This window comes from Phoxinus phoxinus (genome assembly GCF_949152265.1).
Source record: "Phoxinus phoxinus genome assembly, chromosome: 16".
Taxonomy (NCBI): domain Eukaryota; kingdom Metazoa; phylum Chordata; class Actinopteri; order Cypriniformes; family Leuciscidae; genus Phoxinus; species Phoxinus phoxinus.
Window position 1 is genome coordinate 13,936,953 of NC_136891.1, and position 25,119 is coordinate 13,962,071.

Consider the following 25,119-nt stretch of genomic DNA (forward strand, 5'->3'; position numbering starts at 1 on the left):
GGGACCTTTCGCGTGTGAGGCGAACGTGATAACCACTACACTACGGAAACCTGTCTTCAGGGTGCAGACAAAATCTTCTGGTGCACTATTGTTAAAAAGTGTATAAAGGTAAAGAGAGCTGAACCCTCTGAGCCTGGCCAAAAGTTGATATTTTCTGTCGAAATACTACCACTGTTTCTGCTCGGTTTCGAACCGAGGACCTTTCGCGTGTTAGGCGAACGTGATGACCACTACACTACAGAAACCTCATGGCGTGTAGCATGTGCTTTTTCGAAGATGGCTCCGCCCCATATTCTGCCATGCAAGCAGTGTGAAAGTCTGTAAATTCCACAAACAACAGAACAGAGCTCATTCGGCATGGCAGTCTGCCTACAGCTCCTTGGTACGATGGCCTTCACCTGCCTCAAAAGTAAGGACTTTGTAGCCAATTTCAGCATGTATATAAAAAAAAAGCCTCCACTTGATTCCGCCCAGTTTTGAACTGGGGACCTTTCGCGTGTAAAGCGAACGTGATAACCACTACACTACGGAAACTCAAATTGGAAAACAGTCCGACCTCTTCTAGCGTACGCTTGTTCAAAAGCAACTGAAACGATAGACTGCCCAGTGTTCTGAAAATGGCAAAAAGCTGCTATTTTGGTGGCAGACCAAACATTTTTCAGTACTCTACAGCAGAGGTCTTCAATCCTGCTTCTGGAGGGCCACTGTACTGCAGAGTTTAGTTCCAACCTGCTTCAGCACACCTGCCTTTGTATTTGCAAGGGATCCTGAAGAGCTTGATGAGCTGATTCAGGTGTGTTTGATTAGGGTTGGAACTAAACTCTGCAGGACAGTGACCCTCCATGAGCAGGATTGAAGACCTCTGCTCTACAGGAAACCTCAATGGTCATTTGTTTTATTTTTGCCCTTTTCTAAAGAGTTTACACCGCAAATCGCTCTGCAAGTGTACTGAGCTACTCAACAGAAAACCGCATAAGACATATTTGCAAAGACTACCCAGAGTTTCCGCCCAGTTTCGAACTGGGGACCTTTCGCGTGTGAGGCGAACGTGATAACCACTACACTACGGAAACCTGTCTTCAGGGTGCAGACATAAATCTTCTGGTGCACTATTGTTAAAAAGTGTATAAAGGTAAAGAGAGCTGAACCCTCTGAGCCTGGCCAAAAGTTGATATTTTCTGTCGAAATACTACCACTGTTTCTGCTCGGTTTCGAACCGAGGACCTTTCGCGTGTTAGGCGAACGTGATGACCACTACACTACAGAAACCTCATGGCGTGTAGCATGTGCTTTTTCGAAGATGGCTCCGCCCCATATTCTGCCATGCAAGCAATGTGAAAGTCTGTAAATTCCACAAACAACAGAACAGAGCTCATTCGGCATGGCAGTCTGCCTACAGCTCCTTGGTACGATGGCCTTCACCTGCCTCAAAAGTAAGGACTTTGTAGCCAATTTCAGCATGTATATTAAAAAAAAGCCTCCACTTGTTTCCGCCCAGTTTTGAACTGGGGACCTTTCGCGTGTAAAGCGAAAGTGATAACCACTAAACTACGGAAACTCGAGTTGGAAAACAGTCCGACCTCTTCTAGCGTACGCTTGTTCAAAAGCAACTGAAACGATAGACTGCCCAGTGTTCTGAAAATGGCAAAAAGCTGCTATTTTGGTGGCAGACCAAACATTTTTCAGTACTCTACAGCAGAGGTCTTCAATCCTGCTTCTGGAGGGCCACTGTACTGCAGAGTTTAGTTCCAACCTGATTCAGCACACCTGCCTTTGTATTTTCAAGGGATCCTGAAGAGCTTGATGAGCTGATTCAGGTGTGTTTGATTAGGGTTGGAACTAAACTCTGCAGGACAGTGACCCTCCATGAGCAGGATTGAAGACCTCTGCTCTACAGGAAACCTCAATGGTCATTTGTTTTATTTTTGCCCTTTTCTAAAGAGTTTACACCGCAAATCGCTCTGCAAGTGTACTGAGCTACTCAACAGAAAACCGCATAAGACATTTTTGCAAAGACTACCCACAGTTTCCGCCCAGTTTCTAACTGGGGACCTTTCGTGTGTGAGGCGAACGTGATAACCACTACACTACGGAAACCTGTCTTCAGGGTGCAGACATAAATCTTCTGGTGCACTATTGTTAAAAAGTGTATAAAGGTAAAGAGAGCTGAACCCTCTGAGCCTGGCCAAAAGTTGATATTTTCTGTCGAAATACTACCACTGTTTCTGCTCGGTTTCGAAACGAGGACCTTTCGCGTATTAGGCGAACGTGATGACCACTACACTACAGAAACCTCATGGCGTGTAGCATGTGCTTTTTCGAAGATGGCTCCGCCCCATATTCTGCCATGCAAGCAGTGTGAAAGTCTGTAAATTCCACAAACAACAGAACAGAGCTCATTCGGCATGGCAGTCTGCCTACAGCTCCTTGGAACGATGGCCTTCACCTGCCTCAAAAGTAAGGACTTTGTAGCCAATTTCAGCATGTATATTAAAAAAAAGCCTCCACTTGTTTCCGCCCAGTTTTGAACTGGGGACCTTTCGCGTGTAAAGCGAACGTGATAACCACTACACTACAGAAACTCGAGTTGGAAAACAGTCCGACCTCTTCTAGCGTACGCTTGTTCAAAAGCAACTGAAACGATAGACTGCCCAGTGTTCTGAAAATGGCAAAAAGCTGCTATTTTGGTGGCAGACCAAACATTTTTCAGTACTCTACAGCAGAGGTCTTCAATCCTGCTTCTGGAGGGCCACTGTACTGCAGAGTTTAGATCCAACCTGCTTCAGCACACCTGCCTTTGTATTTTCAAGGGATCCTGAAGAGCTTGATGAGCTGATTCAGGTGTGTTTGATTAGGGTTGGAACTAAACTCTGCAGGACAGTGACCCTCCATGAGCAGGATTGAAGACCTCTTCTCTACAGGAAACCTCAATGGTCATTTGTTTTATTTTTGCCCTTTTCTAAAGAGTTTACACCGCAAATCGCTCTGCAAGTGTACTGAGCTACTCAACAGAAAACCGCATAAGACATTTTTGCAAAGACTACCCACAGTTTCCGCCCAGTTTCGAACTGGGGACCTTTCGCGTGTGAGGCGAACGTGATAACCACTACACTACGGAAACCTGTCTTCAGGGTGCAGACATAAATCTTCTGGTGCACTATTGTTAAAAAGTGTATAAAGGTAAAGAGAGCTGAACCCTCTGAGCCTGGCCAAAAGTTGATATTTTCTGTCGAAATACTACCACTGTTTCTGCTCGGTTTCGAACCGAGGAACTTTCGCGTGTTAGGCGAACGTGATGACCACTACACTACAGAAACCTCATGGCGTGTAGCATGTGCTTTTTCGAAGATGGCTCCGCCCCATATTCTGCCATGCAAGCAGTGTGAAAGTCTGTAAATTCCACAAACAACAGAACAGAGCTCATTCGGCATGGCAGTCTGCCTACAGCTCCTTGGTACGATGGCCTTCACCTGCCTCAAAAGTAAGGACTTTGTAGCCAATTTCAGCATGTATATTAAAAAAAAGCCTCCACTTGTTTCCGCCCAATTTTGAACTGGGGACCTTTCGCGTGTAAAGCGAACGTGATAACCACTACACTACGGAAACTCGAGTTGGAAAACAGTCCGACCTCTTCTAGCGTACGCTTGTTCAAAAGCAACTGAAACGATAGACTGCCCAGTGTTCTGAAAATGGCAAAAAGCTGCTATTTTGGTGGCAGACCAAACATTTTTCAGTACTCTACAGCAGAGGTCTTCAATCCTGCTTCTGGAGGGCCACTGTACTGCAGAGTTTAGTTCCAACCTGCTTCAGCACACCTGCCTTTGTATTTTCAAGGGATCCTGAAGAGCTTGATGAGCTGATTCAGGTGTGTTTGATTAGGGTTGGAACTAAACTCTGCAGGACAGTGACCCTCCATGAGCAGGATTGAAGACCTCTGCTCTACAGGAAACCTCAATGGTCATTTGTTTTATTTTTGCCCTTTTCTTTACACCGCAAATCGCTCTGCAAGTGTACTGAGCTACTCAACAGAAAACCGCATAAGACATTTTTGCAAAGACTACCCACAGTTTCCCGTAGTTTCGAACTGGGGACCTTTCGCGTGTGAGGCGAACGTGATAACCACTACACTACGGAAACCTGTCTTCAGGATGCAGACATGAATCTTCTGGTGCACTATTGTTAAAAAGTGTATAAAGGTAAAGAGAGCTGAACCCTCTGAGCCTGGCCAAAAGTTGATCTTTTCTGTCGAAATACTACCACTGTTTCTGCTCGGTTTCGAACCGAGGACCTTTCGCGTGTTAGGCGAACGTGATGACCACTACACTACAGAAACCTCATGGCGTGTAGCATGTGCTTTTTCGAAGATGGCTCTGCCCCATATTCTTCCATGCAAGCAGTGTGAAAGTCTGTAAATTCCACAAACAACAGAACAGAGCTCATTCAGCATGGCAGTCTGCCTACAGCTCCTTGGTACGATGGCCTTCACCTGCCTCAAAAGTAAGGACTTTGTAGCCAATTTCAGCATGTATATTAAAAAAAAGCCTCCACTTGTTTCCGCCCAGTTTTGAACTGGGGACCTTTCGCGTGTAAAGCGAACGTGATAACCACTACACTACGGAAACTCGAGTTGGTAAACAGTCCGACCTCTTCTAGCGTACGCTTGTTCAAAAGCAACTGAAACGATAGACTGCCCAGTGTTCTGAAAATGGCAAAAAGCTGCTATTTTGGTGGCAGACCAAACATTTTTCAGTACTCTACAGCAGAGGTCTTCAATCCTGCTTCTGGAGGGCCACTGTACTGCAGAGTTTAGTTCCAACCTGCTTCAGCACACCTCCCTTTGTATTTTCAAGGGATCCTGAAGAGCTTGATGAGCTGATTCAGGTGTGTTTGATTAGGGTTGGAACTAAACTCTGCAGGACAGTGACCCTCCATGAGCAGGATTGAAGACCTCTGCTCTACAGGAAACCTCAATAGTCATTTGTTTTATTTTTGCCCTTTTCTAAAGAGTTTACACCGCAAATCGCTCTGCAAGTGTACTGAGCTACTCAACAGAAAACCGCATAAGACATTTTTGCAAAGACTACCCACAGTTTCAACACAGTTTCGAACTGGGGACCTTTCGCGTGTGAGGCGAACGTGATAACCACTACACTACGGAAACCTGTCTTCAGGGTGCAGATATAAATCTTCTGGTGCACTATTGTTAAAAAGTGTATAAAGGTAAATAGAGCTGAACCCTCCGAGCATGGCCAAAAGTTGATATTTTCTGTCGAAATACTACCACTGTTTCTGCTCGGTTTCAAACCGAGGACCTTTCGCGTGTTAGGCGAACGTGATGACCACTACACTACAGAAACCTCATGGCGTGTAGCATGTGCTTTTTCGAAGATGGCTCCGCCCCATATTCTGCCATGCAAGCAGTGTGAAAGTCTGTAAATTCCACAAACAACAGAACAGAGCTCATTCGGCATGGCAGTCTGCCTACAGCTCCTTGGTACGATGGCCTTCACCTGCCTCAAAAGTAAGGACTTTGTAGCCAATTTCAGCTTGTATATTAAAAAAAGTCTCCACTTGTTTCCGCCCAGTTTTGAACTGGGGACCTTTCGCGTGTAAAGCGAACGTGATAACCACTACACTACGGAAACTCAAGTTGGAAAAACAGTCCGACCTCTTCTAGCGTACGCTTGTTCAAAAGCAACTGAAACGATAGACTGCTCAGTGTTCTGAAAATGGCAAAAAGCTGCTATTTTGGTGTTAGACCAAACATTTTTCAGTACTCTACAGCAGAGGTCTTCAATCCTGCTTCTGGAGGGCCACTGTACTGCAGAGTTTAGTTCCAACCTGCTTCAGCACACCTGCCTTTGTATTTTCAAGGGATCCTGGAGAGCTTGATGAACTGATTCAGGTGTGTTTGATTAGGGTTGGAACTAAACTCTGCAGGACAGTGACCCTCCATGAGAAGGATTGAAGACCTCTGCTCTACAGGAAACCTCAATGGTCATTTGTTTTATTCTTGCCCTTTTGTAAAGAGTTTACACCATAAATCGCTCTGCAAGTGTACTGAGCTACTCAACAGAAAACCGCATAAGACATTTTTGCAAAGACTACCCACAGTTTCCGCCCAGTTTCGAACTGAGGACCTTTCGCGTGTGAGGCGAACGTGATAACCACTACACTACGGAAACCTGTCTTCAGGGTACAGACATAAATCTTCTGGTGCACTATTGTTAAAAAGTGTATAAAGGTAAAGAGAGCTGAACCCTCCGAGCCTGGCCAAAAGTTGATATTTTCTGTCAAAATTCTACCACTGTTTCTGCTCGGTTTCGAACCAAGGACCTTTCGCGTGTTAGGCAAATGTGATGACCACTAAACTACAGAAGCTCTCTTTACCTTTATATGCTTTTTATATGCGGACTGTTTTCCAACTTTAGCTTCCGTAGTGTAGTGGTTATCACCTTTGCTTTACAAGTGAAAAGTCCCCAGTTCAAAGCTGGGCGGAAACAAGTGGAGACTTTTTTAATATACATGGTGAAATTTGCTACAAAGTCCTTACTTTTGAGACAGGTGAAAGCCATTGTACCAAGGAGCTGTAGGCAGACTGCAATGCCGAATGAGCTCTGTTCTGTTGTTTGTGTAATTTACAGACTGTCACACTGCTTGCAGGGCAGAATATGGGAGCCATCTTCGAAAAAGCACATGCGACACACCATGAGGTTTCTGTAGTGGTCATCACGTTCGCCTAACACTTGAAAGGTCCTCGGTTCGAAACTGAGCAGAAACAGCGGTAGTATTTCGACAGAAAATATCCACTTTTGACCAGGCTCGGAGGGTTCAGCTCTCTTGTGTAGCTCAGTACACTTGCAGAGCGATTTGCGGTGTAAACTCTTTTAGAAAAGGGCAAAAATAAAACAAATGACCATTGAGGTTTCCTGTAGAGCAGAGGTCTTCAATCCTGCTCATGGAGGGTCACTGCCCTGCAGAGTTTAGTTCCAACCCTAATCAAACACACCTGAATCAGCTCATCAAGCTCTTCAGGATCCCTTGAAAATACAAAGGCAGGTGTGCTGAAGCAGGTTAGAACTAAACTCTGCATTACAGTGGCCCTCCAGAAGCAGGATTGAAGACATCTGCTGTAGAGTACTGAAAAATGTTTGGTCTGCCACCAAAATAGCAGCTTTTTGCCATTTTAAGAACACTGGGCAGTCGTAGCAACGCATTGGGGAAAATCCTGTCCACGAGAATACTGAAGCAAAAATTATCCTTAATTTTGTATCTATGTAAAACGCTTTGCCACAGCATACAGACCTAGGCGAGACAGCTCGCGCGCCTATTGGTTGCTGTGCGGCAAAAGCTTAAGCCAATCATGACGCTTCGCGCCCTCCCGCGTTATGTCCCGCCGAAACGGGCGTGGCTTAGGGCTATATATTTCGCTCACAGGCTTATGAACTCTGATTTTTAACAGCGAAACAACCAGAGCGCATACACGCCAGGAAACGCAGTACTCGTTCCGCTCTCTAGAGAGAACCCAGGTTACGTTAGTAACCGAGTACATTCTCTTACGAGAGATACTCTCATACTGCGTTGTCGTAGCAACGCATTGGGGAATACCCTGTAAGACGCCGTGTGTGCAGTGATCCGACACCATAGACCGAGAGCACTGAGCTGGGGTTCATATAGTACATAATCACTTGTAGGACTCACAGAGAATCCTGAAAGAGGTGGGCTCTAACCACCATCTCTCACAAAAATGACTGCCTTAGCAGATCAGTATAGAATTGACTGCGCTTAGCAGATCAGTACAGAATAGACTGCGCATAGCAGATCAGTACAGAATTAACTGCGCCTAGCAGTTTCAGCGTAATAATGCCATAATTGACGACTGAAATGTCAGTCTAACAAATACGGTTATTTAAACCGATAATATCTTGGCCTGTAAGGCGGGTACCTCGAGGTTATAAAACCTGATAAATGTAGACAGTGAGGCCCAGCCTGCCGCCATACAAATATCCTGTAAGGCAATCCCACTCGACCAAGCCCACGAAGAAGCCATACTTCTCGTGGAGTGCGCCCTAACACCCAAAGGGCACTGAATGCCTTTGGATGCGTACGCTAGAGCTATAGCGTCCACTATCCATCTGGATAGGCTCTGTTTCGAAGTGGCCAGTCCCTTGAGACGCCCACTAAACGAAATGAAAAGCTGCTCTGTCTGTCTGAAAGCAGACGAGCGCGACACGTAAGCTCTCAATGCCCTCACTGGGCAGATGAAATTTTCGTCCATATTATCCCCGATGACCGGAAGGGCAGACAGAGAAATAACCTGCGCCCTAAACGGTGTGTTTAGGGATTTTGGAACATAACCATGCTTAGGTTTGAGCACGACTCTGGAGTCATTAAGCCCAAATTCCATGCACGACGCGCTCACTGAGAGCGAGTGTAAGTCCCCAACGCGCTTCACTGAAGCGAGAGCCAGGAGAAACACCGTCTTGAGCGACAAGTGTTTCATATCAATCTCCTGAAGAGGCTCGAAAGGAGGACCCTTCATGGCGTCCAGCACCGTGGAAAGGTCCCAAATGGGAACTGTGGGAGGTCTGGGTGGATTAAGTCTCCTAGCTCCTTTAAGGAACCGAATGACTAAATCGTTCCTTCCTATGGACTGGCCGTGTGCGGTTTCAGAAAAAGCCGCTATAGCCGCCACATATACCTTGAGTGTGGAAGGGGATCTCCCGCAATCCAACATCTCTTGTAAGAAGGGCAAAACCTCTGTCACTCCGCAGTCTGGGGGTGACACGCCGCGAGACGTGCACCAGCCAGAAAAAAACAGACCATTTAGACGCATAGAGCCATCGCGTAGACGGAGCTCTAGCTTGTGTGATCGTGTTTAACACTCCCTGAGGGAGGTCAGCGGATACCCGTTGATGGCCCACACATGAAGGGACCATAGCTCCGGGTGAGGATGCCAAATAGAACCATTTGCTTGAGAGAGGAGATCTCTCCTCAGAGGTACTGGCCACGGGGCGGTGCTGGCTAACTGCATCAAGTCAAGTCAAGTCATCTTTATTTATATAGCGCTTTTTACAATACAGATTGTATCAAAGCAGCTTCACAGTGATAACATGAAAATACAAAAAAATAATTTCATCATCATCCACCTTTAAGGCAGATCTATAATATTGTTGAATATTAAATGTCCCCAACTAAGCAAGCCAGAAGGTAAGGCAACAGCGGCAAGGAACCAAAACTCCATCAGGTGACAGAAGGGAGAAAAAAAACCTTGGGAGAACCCAGGCTCAGTCGGGGGCCAGTTCTCCTCTGGCCAATGAGTGAACAGTGTATGAAGTTCAGAATGAATCAGACTATTTGTCCAGTTCTGGTTGGTTGAAGTCGGAGTGGAGAGGAGAAGAGACTGGTTGACACTTCAGGTCAGCGGCGTCGTCGTCGTGTCCTGGCTCTGGTCCTTCATCAGATCTGGATAAGGCCTGGTTCCGGTGGACAGCAGTAAACCTCGGGATAGACAGAGAGACTAATATTAGCGTAGACGCCATCCTTCTTATGATGTACCAAGTACATCAGGATTACGGGAAGTGTTCCCGGTCCCGGCTGTTCTAAACTATGCAGCCTAATTATAAGTCTATAATGTGTTATGTGTATGCTAGGCCGAAGAGATGTGTTTTTAGTCTAGATTTGAATTGACAGAGTGTGTCTGCTTCCCGGACAATGGTAGGAAGACTGTTCCAAAGTTTTGGTGCTAAGTAGGAAAAGGATCTACCGCCAGCAGTCGATATCACAGCTGGGAACCAGGGTTGATTCGACCAGAGCGGCGCTACTAGCAGCACTGAGCATCCTTCCTCACTGATCCTCTCCACCACCTGGGTCAGGAGGGAGACAGGGGGAAAAGCATATAGGGGGCGGCGTGGCCACTGATGAGCCAGCGCGATCTTGCTTTTCGAGAAAAATTCTAGACAGTGAGCGTTCTCTGGGGACGCAAAGAGGTCCACTTCCGCTCTGCCGAATTTCTTCCACAACAGTTGTACTGTGTGTGGGTGTAATGACCATTTTCCTGCCGGAACGCGGTTCCTGGACAGTACGTCTGGTCCAACATTCAGGTGCCCCGGCACGTGCGCCGCCCTTAGTGAAAGGAGGTTGCAGCGCGCCCATATCAGAAGGCGTTTGGTCAGCCTGTATAACGACAGGGACCTGAGGCCGCCCTGGCGATTTATGTATGACACCACTGACATGTTGTCTGAACGTATCAGTACATGGCAGCCCATAATCAGGGGACGAAAGCGAGTGAGCGCTTTGCACACTGCTAACATCTCGAGGCAGTTTATGTGGAAGAGCTTTTCTCGCTCTGACCAAAGGCCAAACAGCGGTCTGCCCTCGAGCAGCGCTCCCCATCCTGCGTTGGATGCATCCGTAGACACCACCCTCAGACTCGAGGAAGTCCCTAGGCTTACACCTGACAGGTACCAGTCTTTTGACCTCCATGGTTTCAAAGCTGCAACGCAAGCTTGATTGACCTTGAGGCGAAGCCGACCGGTGGCCCATGCTTTGCATGGCACCCTCCCTTTGAGCCATATCTGCAGCGGGCGCATGCGCAGCAGACCCAGCTGCAGTACTGCAGATGCTGAGGCCATCAGACCTAGCATTTTCTGAAATCTCTTTAGAGGGAGAACAGCGCCGCAGTGAAATGAGCTGACTGTGCGCTGGATGCGCAGCGCGCGCTGTTGTGACAGCTGCGCTGTCATCGACAGCGAGTTCAGTTCCAGTCCCAGAAAATAAATATTCTGACTGGGGGACAGCGAACTCTTTTCCCAGTTTACTGTGAGACCGAGATTCTCGAGGTGACTCAGCAGCAGGGCTCTGTGCGCCACTATCTCTGAATGAGATTGGGCTAGAATGAGCCAATCGTCCAAATAGTTCAGCACTCGAACACCCTGCAGTTTGAGGGGAGCGAGTGCTGCGTCCATGCACTTCGTAAATGTACGGGGTGCTAGAGACATGCCGAACGGCAGGACTTTGTACTGGTATGCCTGGCCCTCGAAGGCGAATCTCAAAAATCGCCTGTGACATGACGCAATCTGTATTTGAAAATACGCGTCCTTTAGATCTACTGACACGAACCAGTCTCCTTGGCGAACGTGCGCGAGGATTTTTCTGGTCGTTAGCATTCTGAACTGGCGTTTCACAAGCGCTTTGTTCAGTTGCCTCAGATCTAGTATGGGTCTGAGACCCCCGTCTTTCTTGGGTACCAGGAAATATCTGCTGTAAAGCCCCCCTTCGCTCTGAGCCTGAGATAAAGGTTCGATAGCCCTTTTTCTCAGAAGTTTCTGAATTTCGGCTCGAAGTAGATGTGCTACATTCGAATCTACCGAAGTCTCGACGCGCGCCGTGTGGCGGCGAGGGCGTCTGTGAAACTGTAGCGAATAGCCTTCTTTTATGATGTTTATCACCCATTTTGAAACCCCGGGAAGCTTTTCCCATGCATCTGCACGTGTAGCTAGGGGCTGAGTGAAAAGCGCGCTCTGATCGACTCGCGATACAGCGGCTTTCATGAGCTGCGACAGAAATGTCTCGCTCGCAACATCTGAGGCCGGGGCCGCGCTTATGAAAGTGGGCAGAATGTCCGCGCTCGACCCCTCGACAGCCTTCAGGCGGGAGAGGGAGGGCTGGACGGGCTCCATAGGAACCGTGATGCTTGTGTGGGAACGCGGGCACTGGGGACCGGGCACGTTTACCACCTTTATAGCATCGCTCGCCGGAGCGGAGCGCCTGCACGCAGGTTTCGTTTTTACAGAAACCGTGCAATGAGCAGGAGGTAGCATTAGTGGGCACTGGGTAGTGGGCACGTGTGCTACTTTTAACGCGCAATCGAACTGAGTCGATTTTATGTGCGCGGGCCCTGTGTGTGGGGCCGTGTTTGTGTGTAGGGATGTGCACATTACAGCGGGCAGATTTACTACACAAGAAACACCATCGGCCGTGGCCGGGACACCAGAATATGCATGATTTATCTGGGTAGCCGTGAAAACGGCTGTTGTGTGCAGGCAAGCGGCCAGTGAGACACGCCTGTTGGCTGCAATGATCACAGGTACAATCGCTTCGCTTGGGACTGCACGAGCGGTGAGCTTCTGTGAGGGTCCGGCCGCAGCGGGATTTGAACACCGACGCTTCCCTAGCAGTGCTAGGATGTCTTCGGGACTCTGGCTTCAACGCTACCTTCTGTCGCGGGCCACGCGGCGCGGGGCGGCGACCGGCAGAGCGAGAGCGCGGTCTCGAGCTCTGGGTCTGGCGGCGTTGAGATGAGGAGCTGGGCGGCGGTCTCGGCTGTGAGCTCTGAGCGGGCGGCTTCGCACGGCCTGCTGCAGAGCTGGAGCGCTTCGGCAGGAAGTGCTTCATAGCCTGGGTCGCCTTCTGCACCTCCGCATACCTGTCGGTGAAGTCCTTCACCGAAGTCCCGAAGAGGCCAGCAGGGGAGAGCGGGGCGTCGAGGAACGCGGTCCGTTCTGCTTCTGGCATGTCTGAGAGCGTTAACCAGAGGTGCCTCTCAGACACGGTGATCGCCGCCATACTGCGTCCGATGGCTTGGGCTGCAGACTTCGAAGCGCGAAGAGCCAGGTCTGTAGCGCTTCTCAGGTCCGCCACGCAGATCGCATCGGGTCCGTTCTCGTCCAGCTTGCGGAGGAGATCGGCCTGGAAGATCTGCAGCGTCGCCATGGAGTGCAGCGCTGAGGCGGCCTGTCCGTTGGCGGCATAAGCGCGACGGAGCAGGGATGACGCCGTGCGGCAAGCCTTTGAAGGCAGCGCCATCTTAGCCCGCCGTCCAGCGGAGGGTGGGCATAAGTGGGCCGCGATAGGCTATTCGACCGGCGGCAGGGAAAGGTAGCCTCTGTTCTTAGCGTCGTCGACCTCGGAGAACACTAGAGAAACAGATGACCTCGTCCTCGTAGAATACGGGGAAGTCCAAGCTCTCGCGACCTCCTCGTGAAGCTCAGGAAGGAAGGGGGCGGGCTTTGAGACAGGCGTCGACTTCTCCCCGGGCAGAAAATAGCCATCCAGCCGGTTTTTAGCGGGCTGCTCGGGCGAAACCCACTCAAGGCCAAGGCTCGCCGTGGCTTGAGTGAGAACGCGCATGAGCTCCGCCTTGATGCTCGCTCTCTTTCCTTTTGGCGTGGGGGCAGGGGGCGCGAGATCCGCAGAGCTCGCCCAATCCTCGCTGCCGGAAGCCAAAACCGAGCACGAGTCCTCGTCCCTCAGCATGGCGTCGATGTCGATGTCATCGATGTCGTCGATGGAAGCGGCGGCAATCTGCGGTCGCTGTCCGTCGGGTATCGACGATGAGGAAGTCAGAGACACAGTTCGCGGGCGCGCCGGCGAACTTTGGTGGCTTATCAGAGGTTCGGGGTTCCGTTGTGCACGGCGCTTTTTACGGCGCGGCACAACAGCGGAGAACACGGGCTCCTGGAACGACGCCAGGCGAGTCCGCAGAGTCGCCAGAGGCAGTAGTTCACAGTGATGGCAGCCGCCATCCGCAAGAACGATAGCCGCGTGTTCCTCGCCCAGGCAGGAAGCGCAAATCACGTGGCGGTCCCCGTCGCTGAGCGTGGTCCGTTTGCACGAACCGCAAAGAGGCATCTTGAGAAGGCCGCCACTTCAGATACAAACAGAGAAAATAAGTGTGAGTCGCGCCGGCGACCTCACACACACTCAATAAGTGAAAGGATATATAGGCGCCGGAACGCGCAGCTGGAAGGCGACAAAGGCGGCGGTGCCAGCAGCTTGTCGTGACTTCTCCCGCTGAGGTGCTCTCTCGACGGCGCAGCTTCTTCACTCGGATTAGCGATGAGTTGTCCTCGCTGAAGGATAAAAAAATCAGAGTTCATAAGCCTGTGAGCGAAATATATAGCCCTAAGCCACGCCCGTTTCGGCTGGGTGTGACGTCACTCAAGGGCTCGCTCGATTGGCTTAAGCTTTTGCCGCACAGCAGCCAATAGGCGCGCGAGCTGTCTCGCCTAGGTCTGTATGCTGTGGCAAAGCGTTTTACATAGATACAAAATTAAGGATAATTTTTGCTTCAGTATTCTCGTGGAAAAGGATTTTCCCCAATGCGTTGCTACGACAACGCAGTACGAGAGTATCTCTCGTAAGAGAACTGATATATGGTAAATATGAAATACCCATAAACATTTACATTTACATTTATTCATTTAGCTGACGCTTATATGATATGTAATATGATATTTCATATATAATATGAAAGTGCACCGTATATAAAGTTATTGTCTTTCAAAAGTAAGAGTCGACTCGGAGTCATTTTTATGAATCGTTAGAAGACCGAAGCTTTTTCTCTGACTAGATGACGTCAACTTGACAAGTTATTTGAATACGATACGCCCACTTATTGTGCTCCAAGGCCAGGGAAAACATCATGGCGACGAGACGCTGTGTTCTGAAGTGCGACTCAAAAGCCAACTTTTTTCATCTGCCCAAGGAGGCTACAATTCATATATACAACTATACCACAGAAGTATAGTCCGAGCCTTGTGCTTTGTTCGCGCCATTTTGAAGACGATTGCTTTACCAAATTAAATGCAATCAAACTTGGATTCGTGAGCCGGCTGTTATTGAAGGAAGGTTCAGTTCCAAGTGTATTTGCACCAGCTTCCTCCTCCGTATCACAACCTGTAAGTGTTATTAATAATTGTTGCTTTTATGTTTTATGTAGCATGCTTAATAATTATTTAGTTTGTTGTGTAAGCACCGTTTAGCTTCTAGGTCTTCAATGACAATTGTATTGATATGTGAAGTGTTTGTCGTTGTTTTCGGAGTTGTCTTAAAGAATAGAGTAATACCTCGTAGTATATTGTAACTGCATTTTTTTTTTGTAAAAACGTTATGTTTATGCATTAGGCTAACGCAAACAAAGACTGATTGTGCTTTTACAATATGAACTCTGGGATATGCTCGCTAACATAACATTAAATTCTTCATCTTATTTTTAGTTTTTTACTACAAATTAAAGCAGTGCACTATAATCATTATTATAACAAAATTGAATTGATAAAAGCATCATTGTACTCCGTGTTAAAAATAAGTATTATCTCTGTAAACACTGCTGGGTCATCTGACCAATCAACGCAGATTAGCGTCGCGCAAAGGATGGGTTTGGTAAAATGAGTCGTTGAACGAATCATTTGGGAGTCGGTGAGCAAATCAGGTAAAAATAAATGCATATTATACGACAACAAAAGTGTTTTTTGTCATTGCATGCATGTAAAACTGTTGTTGGGGACTCCCAAAACAACATTAGGAACATTTTAAATGTCATAACAGGTGCCCTTTAAACTGTATTTCCACCGTACACCAATTCTCAATGATGGCTGACCTGGCGCTTTTAGAAGACGCATATGTGCCCTTGAGAAGGGAAAGAGTATTTCTGGATAGGCGAGATCTTCTGAATGAATCAGATGAATGGCTGATGAGCAGATTCCGTCTTCCAAGGCATCTTCTCCTGGAGCTGTGCAATCACCTGGAGCCCTACCTCCAACGTGAGACCCGGCGGTCAAGGGCCTTACCTGTTCCAGTCCAGGTTCTCTCCACACTGGGGTTCTTGGCCACTGGAATCTTTCAACGGGAGATTGCTGACAGGTCTGGCATATCCCAACCCACCATGAGCCGCATGCTGTCATCCGTGCTGGCTGCCATCAGGACTCTCATCCCACACTACATCCAATTCCCATACGACAATGCCCAGCAAACAATGATTAAAATGGGTTTTTATGAGATTGCTGGGATTCCAAATGTCATAGGTGCAATTGACTGTACCCACGTGCGTCTGAAACCACCATCAGTTAATGATTACGCATACATCAACCGCAAAAATTATCATTCAGTCAATGTGCAAATTATTTGTGATGCCAGACTCTGCCTATTAAATGTTGTGGCACGATGGCCTGGAGGCACCCACGATGCCTTCATTTTTTAGCACAGCAGCGTGCGCAGACGGCTGCAGGAGGGCGCATTGAGGGGTCATGGTTATCTTTTAGGTGAGTACTAAGAGCAAATTTATTTTGTTAAATAGATTCGTTTCCTAACCTCTCTTTTCCCCTTTAGGTGACAGGGGTTATCCTCTTTTGGACTTTTTGATCACCCCTGTGCCAAACCCTGTGACGCATCAGGAACGCAACTTCAACCACGCACACACACGAACATGAGCCACTGTGGAGCGCTGCGTGGGGCTCCTAAAAAATAGATGGCTCTGCCTGGCACACGCGGGGGGCACGTTGCTCTATTCGCCAAAGAAGGTGTGCAACATAATTTTGGCATGTGCCGTTTTGCACAACATGGCTGAGATAAACCGTGTGCCATTTGACGCGCTGGCCCCAGACCCAAAAGTGCCAGTGGAGTAGTGGGCAGCACCACCGGCTTTAGGAGCTGTTCAGCTCAGACGGGACCTTGTTCGGAGGTTTTAAGGGTAAGTTAAAATAACACAGACTTTGTTTTCATTGTTTTTTAGTTTTTTTTAGTTTTCATTTATTTCCACTAATGAATGGTTAATTTCAACCAGTAGTCTACAAATTTCTGTCTGTCTTTCCAGGACCTAATCCGTCAGGACCCTTGGCCGTGGCGCACGGGAGGCTGGTGGACGAGCCTCGGCTTCCCCCGTTTGCACCTGCTCAGGCTCTGGGTGGGGCGCAAGGATAGGCTCAGGCTCCTGGATGGGCTGAGGGGGAGATGCCTCGAGGGCACTGGGGCCTGCAGTGCCATCATCTACAAAACAATAGAGCAAAATTAAAATAAAATGAGTTAACTATGGACTTGTATGTTTTTTTATTGGTCTATCAAATTTAAGTTTACTTGCCATGAATGTCGTCGGTATCTCCGCCACCGGTGATACCTTCTAAAGACGCCGTTCCGCTGAGGGCTGCCGCCCGCTCCTCGTTCGGTGTCAGCTGGAGGCTTTTGTTTCTTTCCACTTCCCTGGTGATGGTCTCGATCTCCACGTCGGAGAAGTTTCTCTTCTTTGCCGTCTTCCGTGTGTCCATGACGTAAAATGAGGGCGTGGGGGAAGCGGAGACTTGAATATATAGGGGCGTGTTATTCTAATGATGATCGTTTTCAGCCGCGGCATTTATCAAGGGCCGGTATTGCGTACACCAGGATTTCAAAGGTACGCACAGCTTCATAAATCAGGCGGTGAGAGAAGTGTAAGCATAATCTTACACCAACATATACGCCCGTTTCTACGCAAGAATGATAAATGAGGGCCATTTAGTGCAACTATATGCCCGAAGACAGGTCAGAGATACCCACTCCTGAAGCAGCAAAACACCACTCACATCTCAAATCTATTGCTCATCTAATCCCTCCTCTAGATCCAAATGCTCAAATACTTCTCCTTCTTGGACGTGATATTCTTCAAGTGCACAAGGTAAGAGAGCAACGCAATGGGCCACAAAATGCTCCCTATGCTCAAAGACTGGACCTAGGCTGGGTTGTGGTTGGTGAGGTATGTCTTGGTGCTGCTCACAAGCCTTCATCTGTTAGTGTTTACCGCACAAACATTCTAGAAGACGGGCGTCCATCTTACTTTAGTCCATGTCCCTATAATCTCTACCTCAAGGAGAAATTAACTTCACAGCCAAGTGTTAAAGCCTCTCTCCTTCCCCAATTTGCTCTCAGCCCATTAGCCACCTCAGTCTTTGAAAGAACGGAAGATGATGAAAAAATAGCCCCTTCAATTGAGGATAGGCAGTTAATTCAGTTAATGGACAAAGAAATGTTCATGGATGACACTAACAGCTGGGTAGCACCCCTTCCCTTTCGTGCACTTAGACAACGGCTTCCAAACAAACGAGAGCAAGCCCTGAGCCGTTTCAACTCTCTCTGCCGCACACTCCGTAAGAAACCTGAGATGAGAGAGCACTTCGTAGAGTTTATGCAGAAGGTCTTTGATAACAATCATGCCGAGCCAGCTCCTCCTGTGAACCCAGGGGAGGAGTGCTGGTACTTACCCTCCTTTGGTGTGTATCATCCACGCAAGCCTGGTCAAATTCGTGTAGTGTTCGACTCCAGCGCCCAGTTCCATGGCGTGTCTTTGAACGATGTGCTGCTAACAGGCCCAGATCTAAACAACGTTCTGTTAGGAGTCCTACTTCGATTAAGGCACGAGCCAATAGCCATCACTGTGGACATTGAGCAAATGTTCCACAGTTTCATTGTCAGAGAGGATCATAAGAACTTCCTCCGCTTTCTGTGGTTCAAGAACAACGACATCTCCCAAAGCATGGTAGAATACCGCATGAAAGTCCATGTCTTTGGCAACTGCCTCTCCCCAGCCGTTGCCATTTATGGCCTCAGACATGCTGCCTTGTACATTTGAAACATTTGAATCTAGACACTGATTCACCCCCTTTACAGCGCAGTCTTGGTTTGAGTTGGGACCTTCAAAATTATACATGTACATTCCACGTCAACCTCAGTGACAAGCCATTCACACGCAGCGGAGTCCTGGCGACTGTAAACAGCTTGTTTGACCCTCTCGGCATGGTGGCACCAATCACTATCCAAGGGAAACTGCTACTCCGTGAACTTTCGAATGGGAAGTCGGACTGGGATTCCCCCCTCGCAGCTGAAAAGGAAACGGAATGGAACCTCTGGAAAGACTCGTTGCAGGACTTAGAGCAGCATCAAGTTAGAGCATTCCCCGAACTTGCACTCTAATGTCCATTTCCCAATCAGTAAAAAGGGAGATTCACATCTTCTCAGACGCATCTGTTCAGAACATATCCGCTGTCGCATACTTGAAGGTAACGGATCACGATGTAATGTCAAGTTGGATTCATTATGGGAAAAGCCAAGCTAGCCCCACAAACTGGACATACGGTTCCCAGACTTGAACTGTGTGTGGCCGTCCTTGCAGTCGAAATGGCTGAACAAATCATCCAGAAACTAGACATCAAACCAGACACCCTACTGTTCTACACAGACAGCAAAGTTGTATTGGGGTATATCTCCAACGAGACCCGGCGCTTTTATGTGTACGTCAGTAACAGAGTTCAAAGAATTAGAAAATTCACTCACCCAGAACAGTGACTTTACATTCCAACCTTACAAAACCCTGCAGATATTGCTACTAGACCTGTTCCTGCATGCCGTCTAACTGAAACAAACTGGCTCACCGGTCCTTCATTTCTGCAGCATCCTGCACCCACCCTTGTGAAAGAAGCTCCTTATAATCTAATCGACCCAGATACAGACGTGGAAGTGCGTGCACACGTCACCACCTGCTTAAACCCTGATTCTAGTCTTGGTTCTCACCGCTTTGAAAGATTTTCATCTTGGAGATCCTTAAGAAGAGCTGTAGCTTCTCTTATTCACATCGCTCAGTCTTTCAGAAACAAAGAAAAGTCGTGTTGCGGCTGGCACCATTGCAAAAGTTTGTACATGCCCGAGTTACTGACTCAAGCTGAAAGCGTCATCATCAGGTGTACACAACGAGAGGCTTACAAAGCAGAAATCACTTGTCTGGAGAATGAGAGAGAAATTTCCAAGCAGAGTTCCCTCAAGAGGCTTAACCCTGTCCTGGAGGACGGACTCCTAAGAATTGGAGGCAGACTAAAACAGTCCACACTCCTCAGTAGAGAGAAACACCCTCTCATCATACCTGGCCATAGTTACATAGCAACCCTCCTAACAAATCATCACCATGAGAAAGTAAATCATCAAGGTCGAATCTTTACAGAAGAAGCAATCCGCTCTGGAGGATTCTGGATAGTTGGAGTAAGAAGACAGATCAACGGTGTCCTCCGCAAGTGTGTCACTTGCCGCAAACAGAGAGTTAAAACAGCTGAACAAAAAATGGCAGACCTCCCTCCTGACCGCATCAGCACAGAACCACCCTTTACTAATGTCGGCTTGGACGTGTTCGGCCCTTGGAATGTATCAGGTCGCCGTACCCGTGGAGGCCAGGCCTACAGTAAAAGATGGGCAGTAATATTCACAGTAATATTTATCCGTGCAAGCCATTCATATCGAACTGATAGAATCAATGGACACATCATGTTTCATTAATGCACTGTGCCGTTTCTTCGCCATACGAGGCCCAGCAAAGACCATACGATCCGACTGTGGCACTAATTTCCAAGGAGCATGCAGAGAGCTGAATATGCTTGTGGTTTCGACCAAAGATTCAAGCGTGACCAAATACCTCAGTGAAGAAGGCTGCAAATGGATCTTTAACCCACCTCATTCATCTCACATGGGAGGAGCATGGGAGAGGATGATCGGACTTTCAAGGCGGATTTTAGACTCCATGCTTCCTCAAATCAGCTCCTCACATCTGACTCACGAAATGCTGTCAACTCTAATGGCCGAAGTGTGTGCTGTTATCAATGCAAGACCTCTCGTATCCATTTCAACTGACCCCGAGTCACCTCTTCTCCTCACTCCAGCAATGATCCTCACCCAAAAGGTGTGTACAGCATACGCACCTCCAGGACCCTTTGAAGGTGCCGATCGATATCGGAAACAGTGGAAAAGAGTGCAGTATCTCGCCAGCATATTCTGGGAAAGGTGGAGGCGAGAATACCTTGCATCTCTTCAGTCTCGCAAGAAATGGCAAGACAACAAACCTAATATCAAAGAAGGAGACCTGGTCCTCATGAAAGATGATCAGGTGAAAAGGAACGAATGGCCAATGGCTCTGGTCACCAAAGCTATTTCTGGCACCGATGGCAGAGTCAGAAAACTGGAACTGAAAGTCACTAAGAGTGGTACTGCTAAGACATTCTTAAGGCCTATTACAGAGGTTATTTTGCTTATGTGTTAATTTGAGATACCCTGTGAATACGTATTCACTTGTTGAGAATTCAAGAGTGGCAATATGCTTAATACCAGACGGGGAGTATTATGTCATGTCAATCATTCTTCGCCACTAGATGGCGCTGATTGCCATAGGTTTACTTCAACTACCCTTGGAAAAACTTTATTTGTTATGTGTAGCAGTAGAGGATTTTCACTTTCCTTTGTTGGCGTCATTGCCCTTATATGGGAATGGGTGGATGAGGTAATCAGGGCCAGCATATTTAAAGTGTTTAGACTGTTTTTATCTTTGAAGGATCGCTGTAACAGTTTCGGCTGCGTACCCTGGGAGTTGCGTCGAGCACTCATAGAAAGCTTTGAGGTATGTCGGCGATCACAATCTGTTGTGATGTGGGTTGTATGGGGTTAGTCAAGTTTAATGGGGGTTATTGTGTGTTTTAGTGGAACATTCGCGAGTGCATCCTGACATTGTGATGTGCGATCCGTGATGTGTGTGTGATTCTCGTGTGGTACGTATGATTTAGTAATGTTTTGTATTTGATGATTGGAGTAGATCTTGTCTGATTGTTATGCTTTGTTTTGCAGTCTTCCGCGTACCACGTGATTTAATTCAGGTCATGCTGCTGTGTTTCTTTGACTAGATTATTCCCTTTGTCCTTCGTGAACAATTATTTTGTTAGGTTTTCATGACTTTAATAGTCGCTGTGTGTTGTTTTTGATTTCATTTTATGGTTTGGGTTATTTTGCTATTTCTGTAATTGAGTTGGACTGATCAGTGTGATTTGGGCCATAGTGTGGTGTTAGTGTCTAAGTTATCTAACGGTCATCCATTGAGTATTTTGGGGTCCTCACTGCCGATGAGGTAGGACAGATTATTTATCATCTGTGCACCACCTGATCTGGTCAATCATCATATTTGTGTCTGATGTGATTGTTGTGATTATTTTGTATTTGTATCTTCCCTACTAATCTTTCTTTTTTTGTTTCTTTTTTGTTTCGAGTCAAGGCTGAGTGCACCGAGGGGGAGGCTAGTCACCTGGGTGACACACATTTGCTGTGAGGTTGGAGCACCAGGGTTTGAGCACCTCTTCATATGTAGTTTGCCGTGCACACATAAATGGTTTACAGCTAGCTTGCCACCCCTAACGTAAGCTTTAGCCTTGCAGTTACATTCTTTTTGTAGTAATTCTTTTTCTTGTTTGTTTTATTTTGTGGGGACGGTACATACATTTTTTTGTTTGTTTTGTTTGGTTTAATGTGATTCAGTGCTTGAAAATCAGCGATGCCTGGAGGAATGTTCTTTTAACATTTGATATATTCTGTATTGTTATAATAAACTTGCCAGTTATTTATATTACAAACAAATGGTGCTAGTGGGATATTTTTCCTTTTAAATAAAACCATTAATTTATTGGATGAAGCGACTCTGTCTTTTCCCTGCACCACCGAACCTGGGTCCTTTTTATATTTCCTTGGGTGCAATTCCCAGGGTGGCGTAGTCTGTGCTATCTGGATTTAGTTATACTAAGAAAAATCATACCGCTCTCGTCACATATGCTTCATAGCTACAATCACGCAAAGCACAGCAGCCGTTTTCCAGTTCTGCGCAGCAGAGAAATCGCGTGCTCTTTTCATCTGATTCCAGATTGTTGTGTAAAGCCCCAGAGAAGCTTTGCTTGTAAGTTTATTGCATATAATTGTTACATTTTATACTTTGTGTCTGTATCTTATTAAGATGTATATATTAGATGCACATTAGCAGTTCCACGTGCTTTGTACGGACATTTTAAAAGATTGCCATGTGATCTCGTAACAACTACTGTAATTTAATGTTAATGTAAACATTGTATTTTGATTATTTATATTTAAGTAAGCATTTTTGTATTTCTTTTTCAGTTTCACAAAATAATGTAACATTGAGAGAACATGATTGCACTCAAGTAAAGAACATTTACATCCTCTGAGTCGTCATTGAAGCCTCTTCATCACGTTATACAATGTTTAGCTATCTGTATATGCATGCTCAACGCACACGCATGCAGAGGACAGAATAACCACCCTACTGTGATAAAAATCCACTCACTCCTTTTTTCTTAAATCCCCATAAATCATAAGCAGTGTCTCCCAACGACCTGTTTTCAGAATGCGGCTTTAGTGACGTCACTACAGCCACAGTGTTGACAGACACTGCCGTTTTAACTTAGCCCCTGTCCCAAATGGCATACTTCATGTACTTTCGGTCTTGTGGACTTACAATGGCTGCCGCGTGCGCGTGTCCGTTAAGTCCGTGAGAACGTAGGGTGTCCCATAGAGAGCCTAAGTCCCGCCCCTCCGCTTCTGGCTCATGGGACCTTATTTCGGAAAAAAATATGTATGGTAGTCAATGGCGAGAGACAACTTATCTTTTTATAACGTCTGAACTGTGCCCTGAAAAATGACAGACGTTAGCTTCAGTAAAGTTAGCTTCATTCATTGAGTGAAAAGGTATGACGTCACATGTGCGCCTTTTGGGTTAGTAGTCTTTGTAATTATGTATTTTCACAGTCTTATACCTCAACAGTTTTACATCAGACTGCGACTTTCTTGACTTTAAAATGTATCTTGTAAATTGACTATCATCATATGTGTAATTCAGGGCACAATTCAAACGAGATCAAAATATTTGTTGTCTCTCCCCATTGACTAGCCTACCATACAATATTTTTCCGAAATAAGGTCCCATGGTGGTCCGCCGGAAGGGGAGGGACTTAGGCTCTCTATTTGTCATTTTAGCTTTCAGAAGGTTGCTCGCGAGCGCTCCCTCTGCGCTGCGGTCGATTTGCGCCCTCGATGCGCACTTTTGCAGAGCCCGCACTGATGCATGTATTGGCGCATTTCCACTGCATGGTACGGTACGGTACGGCTTGCTTCGGCTCGCTTTTGGCGCTTTTCCACTGCATGGTACGGTACGGTACGGCACGGCACGCTTTGGCGCTTTTCCACTGCATGGTACGGTACGGCTCGGTTCGGTACGGCTCACTCGCTGCAGCCCAGAGACCTGCAGGTGGGAGGAGCTACGCCGAAAGTGGGAGGAGCTTATGCCGCAAGTAGGAGGGATTTCAGAAATGTGCAAGTAGGAGGAGTTTACGCCGCAAGTGGGAGGAGCTTATGCGGAAATCCCCAAGCTGTCATTGCCGAGGACGGCGGTGAATGAGTATGGCAGGAAGTGACTTTAACCAATATATGATATCTCTTGAACACTCAACAAGTCCTTTGGCTATAAATACACGGCTACAATGTGTCAAGTTTAAGCTATTGAATTCCTCGTAACCTCTTGTTTGTATTGTCATTTTGTTCATATGTATTTTTTGCAAGTACTTGTACTTAATATGTTATCTCTTTCTACAATGTTTGCATGTATGTGTACTAGTACTGAAATCTATAATAAAAAATAATAAAAAATAAATAAAAAAAGTATGGCAGGAAGTAGCGACAGTAATGAAAATAAACGATCAAATATTACGTTCCTCATCATGGTCTGATTTCTTACAGCTTTGTTATTATTGTGTGTGTCCAATACCACTCACTGTCAATGATGAAGTCAAGTCTTTACACCTTACCATACTTAAAGTGATGGTGTTTTAAATTAATCAGGCTGTAGGCCTTATTCAAGCATATTTCTGAATATTAGCTACATATTCTACAATTCTACAGTATCAAGTAGGCTAAATGAACATATTAAAATGTGATGCAATTGGACTCAGTGAAGTGAATGTGTAAATGCATGAAAAACATTTGGCTAATAAAAAAAATAAAAAAAGTTGCCATCCATCTTTACTGCACAATTTTTTTAAATAGCAGACTAATGTTCTTCTGAACGTGTTACACATATATTGCATTTAAATCTCAGGGTGGATAAATATTTTTTTTTCAATTAATAAAATCATGTACAAGTCACTCAGAATTGATTGCAAAAGTGTTTATTTTATTTTATTATTTTTAGTCTTTTTTTGTTATTTGTAAGGACACTATATCAGCTCATTAGAACTGATCTGCATGCAGTGAAAAATGCAAAATCCAGGGTGGAAGGTTTCTGAATAAATGGAATAAATGCCCTGGAGCTCGCCTTGCTTTCCCTTCCCAGCATAGCCAGGTGGATATGTAACCGATGTTTAGGGCAGAGGGCCAATAACCACACTCCGGAGGAGCAGACACCAGAGGACACACCAAGAGGCGGACAACAAGAAGTGAATTTTAAAAGGTAAGTATTTTATTACTTTAAAATAATAAAAGCAGTGATGCGAATGTTCGTGGCTGGGA